This window comes from Mesoplodon densirostris, chromosome 4 (genome assembly GCF_025265405.1).
Source record: "Mesoplodon densirostris isolate mMesDen1 chromosome 4, mMesDen1 primary haplotype, whole genome shotgun sequence".
Classification (NCBI taxonomy): domain Eukaryota; kingdom Metazoa; phylum Chordata; class Mammalia; order Artiodactyla; family Ziphiidae; genus Mesoplodon; species Mesoplodon densirostris.
This window is the reverse complement of record NC_082664.1, coordinates 35,618,991-35,633,261: the sequence shown is the minus strand read 5'-3', so window position 1 is coordinate 35,633,261 and position 14,271 is coordinate 35,618,991. Positions and strand designations below refer to the sequence as shown.

The following is a 14,271-nucleotide window of genomic DNA, read 5'->3' as shown; positions in this document are numbered from 1 at the left end:
GTAGGCTATGAGTACTAAGTTATATTCCCGTTAGCAGTGTGTGGGAGAGTGCAACTTGCTCTGAAGTCTCACCAACATTTAGCATTGTCAGACTTTTCAATTTTAGCCATGCATCATCTCAACAGAAGATAGGAAAATTCCTTAAACTGAGATAAAATTTAGTGATGATTTTATAATTTTTAGATTTGTTTGGAAAATTAAAAGCTTGGATCTTTGTAACATAGAGAATATGTACTGTTAGTGGAAACTACCACGTAGCCTTTGAGATTTATAAACCTAAGCAAGAAGTCGAGGGAGAAAATGTGGCATTCAAAAAATTCTACATGTTTTAATGGCTTTTAAATTCATATTTTGGATTATATGGTGTAATTCCCGGTGAATCAAGTGCTGTAAAGCTTATCTTGGATGATGCTTATTTTTTAAATTTTATTATAGTTGCTTAAAAGGACAAATTCAAATCCGTATTTTCCCTGGTCAAGGAGAATAAGGGAATTTAAAAATATTTTATAGAGTTACTTGATTGAGTGGAAAAGTTAAGTATATATGTTTATTTTATTCATATTGTTGTCTGACTTAATCTTGTGTAAAATATGAAAATTCACTTTTTAAAAGTTATATTTGTTTTTATTTATTTAAAATATTTATTTATTTATTTGGTTGCGCCGGGTCTTAGTTGTGGCAGGCAGGCTCCTTAGTTGTGACATGCGAACTCTTAGTTGCGGCACGCATGTGGGATCTAGTTCCCTGACATGGGCCTCCTGCATTGGGAGTGTGGAGTCTTATGCACTGGGCTACCAGGGAAGTCCCTGTTTGCTTTTAAATTGTAATTGTAGGCTAATGTGTTTCAGTTTTTTCTGAGGTGATTATTTATTTTCCTGAGTGAGAAAAGGTTTCTGCTTTTCTTTGTTTTTAATAGAGCCCTCTGAAAGAATAGGTACTTATTATCCTCATATCCTTCTGTCTTTGCCTTTGTTTTTCTGTTCAGAGGTAAATGCAGAATATAACATGTACTTAGGTAACACAGTATGGTATTGGTTTTTCTGACAAATCAGTATTGGTTTTAGAAGGCTTTTGAAAAATAATTCCTTTAGGAAATCACAGAATTTTCCTAGCCTAATTACCTCACTTAAATGGAAATTCATAAACTTTTAAGCTTTTATGCTATACTTTGAATAGGTGGTTTCATATGGAAGTAAATGCCTTAAAAGGTGTGTTGTTTTCTGGTTCATTATACCTTTCAAATTAGCAAACCTTATGCTTCCTGGTACTTAAACGTGCCAACAAACATTCCTGCCCCAAGAAGTGTTTGCTGTTCTTCCTCAGCCTGGAATATCCCTCCGCTATATCCATTATCCATATTATCTCCTGTTATTAGTGAGGGCTTCCCTGACCATATAAGTATTAACCACACTCCCTGCCTCTCCATGTCTCTTATTATGCTTTATGTTCCTCCATCATAGTTTTCACCCTCTAGCATTATATATTTATGTTTATTGTTTGTGTGTCCCCACCACCCCATAGTACGGTTAAAGGGATTCTGTCTACTTTGTTCATGGCTTTATTCTCAATGCCAGGAATAGTGCCTAACACATAGTAGGCACTCAGTAAGTGTTTTTGAATGTATGAATTTAGATACTGCTTTTCTTCTTAGACTTGATTTAATCTTATGTATGTTTATACTGAACTTAAATTTTATTGTTTGCTTTTATCTCTACTTTGATCCTATCTTTAATATTGTCTACTATTTATAATAGTAATAAAATATAACTTTAGATGGCAGAATCTTATCATATGGGAGCTGGACTCAGTTCACACTGGTGTCTTATAGGAAGAAAAAGAATTCTTAAGATTCTTAAACTTGGAAAAGGCTTTAGAGATCTAGATAGTATCACAGAACCAGGAATTAGAAGAGATTTATCTCAGTTTAGTAAAACTGTGGTAAGTGAGTGTCTGATGGCCTCTGAAGATTGGGTAGAAAGCCAAGCATTCCAGTCTGTCCTTTGGCTGTGGATCTGAGATGGTGGATAGGGCCAAGATGCCTGACATTTTGATACACTCTAGATATCTTCATTCAAATGAGAGTAAAGAGTAAAACCAACTTGGCTGTGGGTTGAGTACTTCATTGAATTTAAATATTTCTCTACAGTGAACTTTCAGTGCTTTTAAAATGTGGGAAAAAAGCTTAAAATATAATTTGTATTTAATTTCGATTGTCACATTGTGTATATATTTGTGTATGGTATGTACAGTTGTCCCTCAGTATCTGCAGAGGCTTGTTTCCAGGACCCCTGCAGATACCAAAATCTGCAGATGTTCAAGTCCCTTATATAAAATGGTTGTCCTCCTTATCTGTGGGTTTTGTGTCCAGGGTTTTGCATCAAAAATTCTCCAAGTAAACACAGCATTGTAAAGCAACTATACTCCAATAAAAATTAATAAAAAATAAAAAAGTAAAATGTATCATAGATTAGAAAAAAAAATTCTCCAAGTGAGAATTTTTGATCCATGGTTGGTTGAATCCACAGATATGGAACCCATGGATATGCAAGATGATTATATGTGTGTTTGTATGCAAGCATGCCTGCATGTGTGGAGATTTCAACATCCTTTCTGAGTAATTGATAGAATTAATGGGCAGAAAGCCAGAAGACTTGGATAACATAATCAGTCAACTTGATCTAATCGGTATTTACAAAACATTCTATTCAAATGCCTGCAGAATATGTATTCCTTTCTGGTACACATGAGATATTCACCAATATAGACCATATTTGGGGACATACAATAAATCTCAACATATTTAAAAGATTGAAATCATACAAAGTGTGTTTTTTGACCCCAAGAGAATTAAACTAGAAATTGATAACAGAAACATGTCTGGAAAATCCACAGATATTTGGAAATTAAACAAAAACACTTCTAAATAACCCATGAGTCAGAGAATAAATCACAAGAGAACTTAGAAAATATTTTGACGTAAATAAAAATGAAAATACAACATATCAAAATTTGTGGATTGCAGCTAAATCAGTGCTTAGAGGGAAGTTTATTTAATTAAATGCTTATACTGGAAAAGAAGAAAGTTTTCAAATCAGTGATCTAAGCTTGTAAAAAATACAAGAAGAAGAACAAATTAAACCCAAAATAAGCAGAAGGAAGGAAATAATCAAGATAAAAGCATGAATCCATGAAATTAAAAATAGGAAACAATAGAGAAAAGAATCAATGAAATAGAAAGCTAGTTCTTTGAAAAGATTAATAAAATTGATAAAACTGTCACCAGACTGACCAAGAGAAAAACAAATTAACAGTATCAAGAATGAAAGAGGGGATATCACTGAAGGTCCTATAAATATTAAATGAATAATAAGGGAATGTTATGAGCAACTTCATTTCAGTAAGTTTGATAACTTAGATGAAATGGATAGATTCTTTGAAATACATGAACTATCAAAGCTTACTGAGGAAGAAAGAGATAACCCGTATAGTCCTATATCTGTTAAAGGAGTTGAATTTATAATTAAAAATCTCACAAAGAAAATGCTAGGTCCAAAGTCTTTACTGGTAAAATCTATCAAACATTTAAGGGAGAAATAATATCAATTCTATACAAATCTTCCAGAAAATTTATAAGAAAACTGCAGAGTGATGTTCCTCATAAACATAAATACACAAATCCTTAAAATATATTAACAAATTAAATTCAGCAATAAATAAAAAGGATAACTACATCATGACCAAGTACAACTTATTTCAGGAGTGCTTCATTGATTTTGAATGCAACATTAAAATATAAAATTTACTACAGCAGCACATTAAAAAAAAAGGATCATCTCAGTAGATGTAGGAAGGAAAAACAGTTGACAAAATTCATTAGCTATTCATGATGAAAACTCTGAGCAAACCAGGAGTAGAAGGGAACTTTCTCAACCTGATAAAGGGCATCTACTAAAAACCTACAGCTAACATCATACTTAATGGTGAATATTGAATTTTTTCTTCCTAAGATTGGGAATAAGGCAAAGATGGCCCATTTTTGCCTTTTCTAATCAACAGTGTATTGTAGACTCTAGCCAGTGTGATATGGCAAGAAAAGGAATTTAAGTATACCTGTATTTAGATTAGAAAAGAAGAAATAAAACTATCTTTGTTCATAGACAATATGATATGTTTGGTAGAAAATCCCAAAGATTTTACCCAAAAAACTACTAGATTTAACAAATGATTTTAGCAAGATTACAGGATACAAGAATCGATATATAGAAATTAATTGTTTCTCTATATGCTAGTGGTGAACAATTAGAAACTGAAATTGAAAACTTGTACCATTAATAAGAATACCAAAACCATGAAACCTTGGTGATAAATGAAACAAAATATATGTCAGATTTTTATACTGAAAACTATAAAGCATTGATGAGAGAACTCAAAGTAGACCTAAATAAATGAAAACATACCATGCTCACGGACTGAAGACTCACCAGTGTCAAGATGTTAATCCTCTCCAAATTGCTCTATGTATTCAATACACAATCCCAATCGAAATCCCAGTAGGCTTTTGGGTAGAAATCAACAATCTGACTGTGAAATTTATGTAGAAAAGCAAAAGATAGAGAACAGTTAGAATAATTTATAAAAAGGAAAGTATAGTTAGAAGACTCACACTCCCTGATTTTAAGACCTACTAGAAAGCCACAGTAATTAAGACAGTGTTGTATTAGTGATAGGATTGACACCAGATCAATGGAACAGAATAGAGAGTGCAGAAATAAATCCATAGATTTACAGTCAGTTAATTTTGAACAAAGATGCTAAGGTAATTCAGTGGAAAAGGGATAGTTTGTCAACAGATTGTGCTAGAACCATTGGATATCCATATGTAAAAAACAAACAAATCTTGACTTGTACTATTATAGAAACCCAACTCAAAATGGTTTACACACTGTAACATAAAACCTAAAACTATAAAACTTCTGGAAAAAAAACATGGGAGAAAATATTTGTGGCCTTGGGCCAGGCAAAGATTTCTTAAATGACATTAAAAATATGCACCAGAGGGCTTCCCTGGTGGCGCAGTGGTTGAGAGTCCACCTGCCGTTGCAGGGGACATGGGTTCATGCCCCGGTCCGGGAAGATCCCACATGCCGCGGAGCGGCTGGGCCCATGAGCCATGGCCGCTGAGCCTGCGCGTCCAGAGCCTGTGCTCCGCAACGGGAGAGGGCACAACAGTGAGAGGCCCGTGTACGGAAAAAAAAAAAAAAGAGAAAGTGCACCAGGGACATCCCTGGTGGCACAGTGGTTAAGAATCCACCTGCCGATGCAGGGGACACGGGTTCGAGCCCTGTTCCAGGAAGATCCCACATGCCGTGAAGCAACTAAACCCGTGCACCACAACTACTGAGCCTGCACTCCAGAGTCTGTGAACCACAACTACTGAGCCCATGTGCCACAACTACTGAATCCCACACGCCTAGAGCCTGCCGTGCTCTGTAACAAGAGAAGCCACCACAATGAGAAGTCCGCGCCACAATGAAGAGTAGCCCCTGCTCGCCACAACTAGAGAAGGCCCACACACAGCAATGAAGGCCCAATGCGGCCAAAAATAAATTTATTTAAAAAAACATAAAAAATGAACATTTCTATTCTTTGAAGATACTTAAGAAGATGAAAAAACAAGCCACAGACTGGGAGATAATATTTGTGCAACTCATATGTTAAAGGACTGGTAACTAGAAATATAAAGGGCTATGAAAACTCAGTAACAATCTAATTTTTAAAATGGGCAAAAGATTTGGATAAACACTTGAGCAAATAAGATATACAGGTGGCAAATAATTGCTCAAAATTATTAGTCTTTCGGGAAATGCAAAGTAAAATGACAATGAAATACTACTATACCCCTATTAGAATGGTTCAAAAAACAAAAGAAAAACCCTGACAATACCAAATGCTGACAAGGATACATGGATACGGAGCAGCTCGAATTCTCCTACATGCTGACAGAAATGCTAAATGGTATTGCCACCTTGGAAAACATTTTGACAGTTTCTTGTAAAGTTAAACATCTACTTTAACTATATGACCGAGCAGTCTTTCTCCTAGGTATTTTTTTTACCCTAATAAATGATATATATATAATGCAAAAATCTGAAAATGTTTTTAGTAGTGTAATTCATAATCACCAAACACCAGAAACAACCCAAACAGATGTGGGTTAGAATTCAGACTCCTCCATTTACTACCTGTATAACTATAACTTAATTACTTTTCTGTTTTTCAGTTTCCTAATGTGTAAAGTGAGAGTAATAATGCCCAACTTTATTTTTATTTTTAAAATAAATTTATTTATTTATTTTATTTTTGGCTGTGTTGGGTCTATGTTGCTGCACATGGGCTTTCTCTAGTTGCGACAAATGGGGGCTACTCTTTGTTGCAGTGCGTGGGCTTCTCATTGTGGTGGCTTCTCGTTGCGGAGCACAGGCTCTAAGCACGTGGTCTTCAGTAGTTGTGGCGCTCAAGCTCAGTAGTTGTGGCACACAGGCTTAGTTGCTCCGCGGCATGTGGGACCTTCCCGGACCAGGGATCAAACCCGTGTCCCCTGCATTGGCAGGCGGATTCTTAACCACTGTGCTACCAGGGAAGTCCAGTAAAGCCCAACTTTAAAACAGTGGGATAGTGCCCATTTTTCAGTAGATCCTTGGAAAAGAGGATAGTGCTTAAAAAAAAAAGTATTTCCCTTATAGTAGTAATTGGTTGTTCTTTTATACAGCTTAACAAATAAAAAAAGCTGTAAGGAATCCTTATATCTAATATTAACACCTTCCTTTTATAAATCAGAGAATCTTTTTGTCTTATTTCCTTCTAGAAACAGTAATACTTTGTTTCCCACTTGTTTGCCCCAGGACTTTCAGATGCCAGTGAGCCCATACTCATTTTGCTCTTCTGTGAAGAGCCAGATAGTCATATTTTAGGCTTTGTGGGCCCTAATGTCTCTGTGGTAACTACTCAACTCAGCCATGGTAGCATAAAAGTAGCCATAAACAATTTGTAAACGAATGGGTATGGTTATAGTTCAATAAAATCTTGTTTACAAAACCAGATGGAGGGCCATGGGCCACAATTTGCCATCCCCTGATCTGGACCCTTCTCTTTTCTCCCTAGCCTTGGACCCAGGGCTGGTGCTACCATTATATTAAGGAATTTGGAAGAAGGGTACGAGAGCAGTCTGCTCATAAAACAGTGTTTTCTCAAGCTAGTTTAAGGCATTGGCCCCTTTTAAATGCAAGTGATATACTCTTAACCCCCATTTCTGACTTCAGATTTATTATAATATCACAGAAATATATAGAATTATAAAACTAGCTAATAACTCTTCAAATTAAATCATACTTATGAAACCATAAAAGCGGGTTGTATTGAATAAACAATACTATTCAAAGTAATTCTAATGTTATAGATGATCATTTGCTAAATTAAATTATTACTTGCAATATAAATAACTTATAGCATAGCTTCTTTTGAATTATATGTGTACGTGTGTGTGTGTGTGTGTGTGTGTGTGTGTATTTACTGTAGTTCATGTGATGACTCAACTTTGAACTACTACAAAACCTTCTGGTTGGGAAGGGTAACGTCATTTGGCCCTTACCTGGGCATGAATGCATTTACGTTTGAATTCTGCCATTACTTTTGTCTCTGACAATTAAAGTTGTACCACTTGACATCACTTGATTGAAAATACACATTAATATCTGTTGGCAGTTTTTAATTATAAAATGCCTATACTAATATTTTGAGGCTATCATTGAAATGGAAATATAAAATATAAAAATTCTCAGAGACAATTTACAAAACTTTGAATATGTTCACCGACTACAGTTTGAGAAACACAGTTGTACTAGTCTTGTAGAAGTTTTTTCCTCTACTTTGTGGGGGAAGTTTAAGGGACACTCTGCTATTGGGATGTAGGATGAAAAACCTTTGTCTTTTTTTTTTTTTTTTTTTGCGGTACACGGGCTTCTCACTGCCGTGGCCTCTCCCGTTGCAGAGCACAGGCTCCGGACGCGCAGGCTCAGCGGCCACGGCTCACGGGCCCAGCCGCTCCGCGGCACGCGGGATCTTCCCAGACCGGGGCACGAACCCGTGTCCCCTGCATCAGCAGGCGGACTCTCAACCACTGCGCCACCAGGGAAGCCCTGTCTTTTTTTTTTTAATTGAAGTATAGTTAATTGACAATGTTTTGTTTGTTTCAAGTGTACAGCAAAGTGATTCAGTTATACATATACATATATGTATATATTCTTTTTCAGATTCTTTTCCATTATAGAAGACCCTTGTCTTTTTAAAGTGTGTCCATGCTAGTATTAGAAAAAACAGTAGGCTCTAAAACTATAATTAATGAAAATAACATAGGAGAAGAATTTAAATATTACCTGTATAAAATGAATTGTGGTTATGGTAATATATGTTGCTTGTTATCATTGATTTCTAAATATCATACAAAAGTTATTATACATATTGTTAATTATGTATTAGGTTAAAATAATGAGATTTTTTTTTGCCAAAAAAGACCTTAAAGATCATTTAGATTAGCCCCTTCATTTTATAGATGAGAATGAGGCCGAGAGGTGACCTTACTTGTTCTCCTATTTTTAGCATAGGAGAGGGCAGATGAATGGGTAGAATGTAAGATCTCTTGGGTGCCAGTTCTGAGATTTTTTCCTACAGTAGGATTCTCTTTCTTTCTGAGACCTACAGAATGATGGTGGTGCTTCTTTGAAAATGCTTCCAATGTATCTTGAACAGGCCCGTACAAATATCAAAAAAATGCACAAAATGCCAAGATCTAAATTTTTACTGTTTCAGAGAATTTTCAACAAGTAACTTCAGTTGTTGGTATATGAGTAACACTGAAGTTTCCTGTTTCTTTCCCCTCTATCTTCTTTTACCTTCATTTCTTGATATTGTGCAGATGTTTTCTGCTGTAAGGGAACTAGTACCAGTTACCAATATTTAGAAAACTGCTATATCAAGAAAAATTTGGATATACTATTTAAACATTCTAAGAAGGAAAAGTCTTATTTTCAATGAACATTGTTAAAATCCAAATTATTTTACTGAGGTGTGGTTCTGACAGGTTTTTCTCTTGTTGCCATCTGTGTTCTTGATTTTCTCTTGTTTCTATTTGTGTTCTTGATTGTATGTTCTTTGAGAAAATGCATTGCTCTAATTTATTGCATAATGTGATTTCTTTTGAAATATTAATGCTCATAAAATATTTAAAGCTGTTTAGAAAAATTAATTAAAATGTATATTCCCTATTATCATATTTTAAGGACATAAGGGTTTAAAATCTTTGGCAAGTGGAAACTGTTTTTGTTTTGAGGGAGGCAAATATTACAAGGTTAAACTTTTTATTATTATTTGACAAAAGCATAAAAATATTTTTTTCTCAGTTTAATGGTAAATTTCATATGGGCCAGAATTTCTTTTCTTTTACTTTTAGCTCTCCCATCATGCAAAGTGGGTTTAACTTATAGGATTATGACTTATCTTAGATACTAATAAATATTGAAAATTAAAAAAAATAGGAAGCTAGGCCAATGCGTTTAAAATAATTAAAGTTTTTTAAATTACAAAATTGGAATAGAATGTTTATGACTTGTGAGATCGAAGAAAAAGGTATGTATGAACCCAATTTTGACATTTATTCTCTTCATAAATGTAAAAATTCAGGATTTGCATTTCTGTGAAAGCCTAATGAAGTTTCTCTAATTGTGAAATAGAAATCCTACACTCTAGATATATGTAATTAAGCCATCAAAACTCTAGAGTTACATTTTATTGTTGTGTAATGTTACTGTATGATTTTTCAGAAATCATATAATTTTTGGTTTACTTTGATTACTTTCATATTAATTACTGAAAGCAAACACTGTGGGAATTCTGTGAGGTAAGAAACGTCTTTTACATTTTTTTTTTGTTTTTCATAAGTGCCTTGTGTTTGCTGACTCACATTTGAAGTCAGATTATCCTTAAAGATACCTTATATTCATTCAGGTGGCTGAAACTCATAGATTAGACTAAACCTTTATTTTATTTCATTAGTTAGTGAGAATAATTCTAGAAAAATTATATCTTTCCTTTGTGTAGCTCTTTATAAAACTTTGTTTTTATTGGTTTTTTAAAAAAATAAATTTATTTATTTTTGATTGTGTTGGGTCTTCGTTGCTGTGCGCAGGCTTTCTCTAGTTGTGACGAGTGGGGGCTACTCTTCCTTGCGGTGCACAGGCTTCTCATTGCAGTGGCTTCTCTTGTTGGGGAGCACAGGCTCTAGGCGCACGGGCTTCAGTAGTTGTGGTATGTGGGCTCAGTAGTTGTGGCTTGTGGGCTCTAGAGCACAGGCTTCAGTAGTTGTGGCTCACGGGCTTAGTTGCTCAGTGGCATGTGGGAGCTTCCCGGCCCAGGGCTTGAACCCATGTCTCCTGCATTGGCAGGCAGATTCTTAACCACTGCACCACCAGGAAAGCCCTCTTATTTGTTTTGATTCTCTTAATGTTGATTCAGTCTCTGCTGGGAAGTGTCTTATTAAAAGTAAAACATTAAATCGAATGATAGCTCTTTAATCCCTAATACTATTTTGATTGTTATAGGAGAGAAAAATAAACATATGTGGGTAGAAGGAGAACAACTGTTCTCGTTCTTACCATTAACAATTTGAAAACCTAAACTTCTTTTAAAAGTTGATCATAAATGTTTGGGTTTTGAAGTCCCTTTTAAGATCAAGGACCTTATTTAGTATCCCAGAGTTTGTATTGTTTTACTGGCAAAAGTACATAGTTGTTGAAATTGGTCTAGTTTATTTAAATCATCTTGAAATACTTGAAAGCCTGTAAATTATAAATAGCTGCACCTTATCGAGTACTTACTTTGTTCCAGGTATTGTAGTGAGTACATTTCAAACATTTTTCATTTAATATGTTAAATAACTTTATGAGGTAGGTTATATTATTCCTGTTTTATAGTTGAAGAAATTCAGGTTTGTAAGGGTTAAATAACTGTCCCAGAACCACACGGCTAGGTAAGTGGAAAGGGTAGGATTTGAACTCAGATATGTCTGATTCCAATGCACATGTTTTTATTTCCAGTGGAACTTTGCTTCCTAATGCAGTTATCAAAATTATTTTGCTCCCTTACTTCTTATTGTAATACTAAAAGCTGTTCAGTACTCAGAATTCTTTCTTCCAAGCCTTTTTCAATGGGAAGTCTCACACTTTGCTTAATGCTTTGACTGTTGTTTGGAAGTGTAATGGTAGAAGTGCTTCTCTGTTAGTCGTATTGGTATTTCAAGTAAAAGAAATATTTGAATACTTGCAGCTTTGATTGCTTTTCCACTGCATATAAATTGTACATGTATGTTGAGTATAATTAATGCCTTTTATCTGCTAGTGAATGTGCTAAAGACTTGTTGGGTTTCTATATTTTCCAGCTGGAATTGGCCAGTCATAGCTTAAATCCTGTGGTAAGTATGCTCTCTTAGGAAAATAATTCCTAAACACTTGTACTTTGGACCTCTCTTAGGGAACATCTGAAGTACAGACAGCCTCCTAAGATTTTGCTTTGAGGTTTAATGAAGACTTAATATGTGCTGTGACCGGACAGGAGATGTTTCAGTTTCATGGCATTTCCAGATGTGTCCCGTAAAATTGGATGTTCATGAATTTAATTAAAAGTTCCTAGGAACTTACAACTTAAGGTAGTTTTTATAAGCATCATGACTCAAAGGATCTTTAGTGTATATATTTGAGGGAGGGACAGTTTTGACTTGAACTGGAATAAAGTGATGCTTATAGTTATGATAACAAAAGTGCAGTATTTTAAAGCAATACTGAAAATGTTATAATGTGAAAAGTTTTTTTTTTTAATGCTCCTAGTTTAAAGTTACTGCAGTTGGTTTCATTTCTTATTGTAATGAATCTCTCTTTTGTTTTTCTTTGTGATCTTTAGCTTAGTTTACTGGGTTGTCCAATGACATGAGATTGGCCTGCTCTACAGCCTTAGAAATGACAGTTCTCTGTTCAACAGTAGACCTCTCCTTTCACTTTTCTCTTCCCATCTTTGGGAATCATGCTTTGAAGAAGTAAACATTTTATAGAAATAGGAAGATGCAGTAGAAAGTACCCCAGAATTTCAAGTCAGAAGATATGAGTTTAAGTACCAAATGTATTTCAACTGTGTGATTATGGACCAGTCAATTCTCCTTCCTCAGCCTCAATATCCTTATCTGTAGAAAGGGCATAAAAGTTCTTGCCTCGGGCTTCCCTGGTGGCGCAGTGGTTGAGAGTCCGCCTGCCGATGCAGGGGAGACGGGTTCGTGCCCCGGTCTGGGAAGATCCCACATGCTGCAGAGCGGCTGGGCCCGTGAGCCATGGCCGCTGAGCCTGCGCGTCCGGAGCCTGTGCTCCGCAAGGGGAGAGGCCACAACAGTGAGAGGCCCGCCTACCGCAAAAAAAAAAAAAAAAAGTTCTTGCCTCATAAGCCTTTAATTTTATTATTACTAATAATAGTAATATTATTACTAATACTGTAGTAGATGAATAATAGTAAACACATATTGCTGAATTACTAACTTATAGAGATTTTTACAGTTAACAAAGCACTCATATATAATAATTTTATAGGAAGATCTATCTATCTATCTATGAAAGGACTGTAAATTCTGAAGCACTATGTGAGTATTAGTTGATATTTTCATAACCAACTGAAGTGGCTGTTTTCAGCTTTAGTTATTAGAATGATAAATCAGAGTTGTTTAAATTTAGGTGACATTTCTGTTTAGTTAAAATAAAAGTTTTGGAATGTTTTCTGACTAGTGTTAAGATTTATTTTTAAATTAAATTGCAATAACATCTGATTTCTATATTACTCTTCTCATTGTTTAAAGAAATAGAGACTTGCTGAAAATCATGAGCGGTCAGGAGTACTTGGGGGCTAGTGTCATCTCTAGGAACTACAGTAGTGTTACTGTTCTACTAAGAGTAAATTTATCATTTATTGCTAAATCAGTGCGATTATTTAAAAATAAATATCTAGCACTTTATGTTTACAAAGTACCCTGCAGTTGTTAATTAGCCTGCATCAATGTTTATCTCTATAAAAGTCTGAGCTAGTGCCTGTATTGGTCAGCTTTGTACAGGATTTCCAAACACCATTGTGATGACTCAGTCTAACTCTGGGGTCAGTTGATATTTGTCTGTATACTGCAGGGCATTGTCAAAGCTTATTCCATTGTTCAGTCACACCATCATTTTCCCAGAGAAATTATTCTGAAAAAAAAACTGCAGAAAAAAATTATAAAACCTTTTCTGTGCGTTTGTTTCAGAACCTCACGGTTTCTAGGACCTAGAAGTTCTTTCTAAAGTATAACCTAAATATTTCCCTTCAGAAGTTAGATAGCTAATAGTTTTAAGGTAACTCCCAATTAAGGCATTTTGTAATGAAATAGTCTTTGCCTTCAAGACTCTTATATTCTACTAAGTGGATGTAAGACACATATTTAAGGAAATGTCAGTGTGGTATGAGGTAGTAGATAATGAGTACTAACCAAGTGGTTGTGGCATGTACTGTTAGTTGCCTACCCAGTACTCATTTTCATCCTCGCATTGTTAATGGACCCTGAGTATGTTTTGGTGGCCGTGTGTCCACCTTAGCTAAGTTCATGGCAATCATGTTCCCTGAATTCCCAGGTTCTTTGCAGCTAAAGATGGTCATGTGACCCAGTTCTGGCCAATCATACCTGTTTTAGTTCTCTATTGCTGCTTAATAAATTATTCCAAAATGTAGTGACTTAAAACAACAAATATCATTTATTATTTCTCCTGTGGGTCAAGAGTTCATATAAAACCAGTGGTGACCACTTGTCTCTCTTCCACGATTTCTAAGGCTGCAGCTAGAAGACTCAAAGACTGGGGGCTGGGATTGTATTGATGTGAAAAGACTCCTTCCTGTTGTTTGGAAGTTAATGCTTGTGTTTGCTGCAAGCCCAGCTGGAACATTCACACGTGGTCTCATCATGGTTTCTGGGTTCTAAGAGTTTCCTGAGAGAGAGAGCCCCCCAGATGGAAGCTGTATTCTTTTTATGATGGTGCCTCAAAAGTCACATATTATCACTTCTGCTGTACTCTGTTGGTCAAAACTATCACAAGTCCCCCTTTCAGATTCAAAGGGAGAGAATATGACCTCTCAGTTGGAGAAGTACCTATCACATTGTAA

At 35.3% G+C, this 14,271-nt stretch overlaps 1 protein-coding gene across 5 annotated transcripts in view; it reads left to right on the top strand.

The window, feature by feature from the left end:
* The window catches only part of RAD51B (RAD51 paralog B), a 657,748-nt gene that overhangs the window by 53,828 nt on the left and 589,649 nt on the right, over positions 1-14,271 (top strand). The window lies entirely within an intron of this gene.